Here is a 2,634-nt window from a genome sequence, read left to right as displayed (position 1 = left end):
GGGATATCTAAATTCACTGTGATAGCAATAAAAATGATTTAAAAAAAAAAAAATTAAAGGAAAGGTGTCAAAATAACATAAAAGAGCAAAAAAAAAAAAAAAAAAATCGAGCTCCGCCCCCTTTCCCCCGTGCTTGCGCGCAATGGCACACGCACGCGTTGGTCTAGTGTCATATGTAAACCGCAATTTCAGCATGCATGTGAGGTATCGCCGCGATCGCCAGATCGAGTGCAGTAATTCTTGCAGTAGACCTCCTCTGTAAGTCTAAAGTGGTAACCTGTAGAGACTTTTAAAGGTTTTTAAAAATGTACGTACGTTTTTGCCGCTGCGCAGGTGTGCGCAATTTTTAAAGCATGTCAGGTCAGGTGTCTATGAACTCGGCATAAGATCATCTTTTAAATTTTACCAAACAAATTGGAATTATATAGTGTATTTGTGCAATAAATTTAAAAAAAATTTATTTTTTTCGCAAAAATTGCGTTTGGAAAATCTGTGCGCAAATACCGTGTGAAAAAAAAAATTGCAACATCCACCATTTTATTCTATAGGGCCTCTGCTTTAAAGAAATATATAATGTTTGGGGGTTCAAAGTAATTTTCTAGTAAAAAAAAAATATTTTTTCATGTAAACAAAAAGGCACAGAAAAGGCTTGGTTTTCAAGTGGTTAGAAGAGTGGGTGATGTGTGGCTAAGATTGAGCGTAAAATGCCGGGACTGTTCAAACACCCCCCAAATGACCCCTTTTTGAAAAGTAGACACCCAAAGCTATTTGCTGAGAGGCATGGTGAGTCCATGGAATATTTTATATTTTGCTACAAGTGTCGGGAAAATTATTATTTCTTTTTTTTTTGTTGTTTTTTTACAGAAAGTTGTCACTAAATGATATATTGCTCACACATGCCATGTGTATATGTGAAATGACACCCCAAAATACATTCTGCTGCTTATCCTGAGTACAGGGATACCCCATGTGTGAAACTTTTTTGCAGTCTAGCCGAGTACAGGTCCCCGAAAACCAGTCCCCACTTTCAGGCTTTCCAAAGGCGTAAATTGTTGATTTCACTCCTGACTACCTATCACAGTTTCGGAGGCCCTAAAATTCCAAGATAGCACAAAACCCCCCCAAATGACCCCATTTTGGAAAGTAGACACCCCAAGCTGTTTGCTGAGAGGCATGGTGAGTCCATGGAATATTTTATATTTTGCCACAAGTTCCGGGAAATATATATATATATATATTTTTTTTTTTTTTACAAAAAGCTGTCAGTAAATGATATATTGCTCACACATGCCATGGGTATATGTGAAATGACACCCCAATATACATTCTGCTGCTTCTCCTGAGTACAGGGATACCCCATGTGTGAGACTTTTTTGCAGTCTAGCCGAGTACAGGACCCCGAAATCCAACCTCCACTTTCAGGCTTTCCAAGGGCGTAAATTGTTGATTTCACTCCTGACTACCTATCACAGTTTCGGAGGCCCTAAAATTCTAAGATAGCACAAAACCCCCCCAAATGACCCCATTTTGGAAAGTAGACACCCCAAGCTGTTTGCTGAGAGGCATGGTGAGTCCATGGAATATTTTATATTTTACCACAAGTTCCGGGAAATATATATATATATATATATTTTTTTTTTTTTACACAAAGCTGTCAGTAAATGATATATTGCTCACACATGCCATGGGTATATGTGAAATGACACCCCAAAATACATTCTGCTGCTTCTCCTGAGTACAGGGATACCCCATGTGTGAGACTTTTTTGCAGTCTAGCCGAGTACAGGACCCCGAAATCCAACCTCCACTTTCAGGCTTTCCAAGGGCGTAAATTGTTGATTTCACTCCTGACTACCTATCACAGTTTCGGAGGCCCTAAAATTCTAAGATAGCACAAAACCCCCCCAAATGACCCCATTTTGGAAAGTAGACACCCCAAGCTGTTTGCTGAGAGGCATGGTGAGTCCATGGAATATTTTATATTTTACCACAAGTTCCGGGAAATATATATATATATATATTTTTTTTTTTTTTTACACAAAGCTGTCAGTAAATGATATATTGCTCACACATGCCACGGGTATATGTGAAATGACACCCCAATATACATTCTGCTGCTTCTCCTGAGTACAGGGATACCCCATGTGTGAGACTTTTTTGCAGTCTAGCCGAGTACAGGACCCCGAAAACCAACCTCCACTTTCAGGCTTTCCAAGGGCGTAAATTGTTGATTTCACTCCTGACTACCTATCACAGTTTCGGAGGCCCTAAAATTCCAAGATAGCACAAAACCCCCCCAAATGACCCCATTTTGGAAAGTAGACACCCTGAGCTATTTGCAGAGAGGCATGTTGAGTGTTTTGCAGATCTCACTTTTTGTCACAAAGTTTTGGAAATTGAAAAAAGAGGAAAAAAAATGCATTTTCCTGTTTTTTCTTCATTTTCCAAAAAAATGAGAGCTGCAAAATACTCACCATGCCTCTCAGCAAATAGATTGGAGTGTCTACTTTGCAAAATGGGGTCATTTGGGGGGGTTTTGTGCCATCTTGGCCTTTTATGGACTTCAAAAGTGTGATAGGTAGTAAGGAGTGAGATCAACAATTTACGCCCTTAGAAAGCCAGAAGGTGCAGATT

The sequence above is a fragment of the Pelophylax lessonae genome (genome assembly GCF_965119305.1).
Source record: "Pelophylax lessonae genome assembly, chromosome: 6".
In the NCBI taxonomy this organism is placed as follows: domain Eukaryota; kingdom Metazoa; phylum Chordata; class Amphibia; order Anura; family Ranidae; genus Pelophylax; species Pelophylax lessonae.
This window is presented reverse-complemented; position numbering follows the sequence as displayed.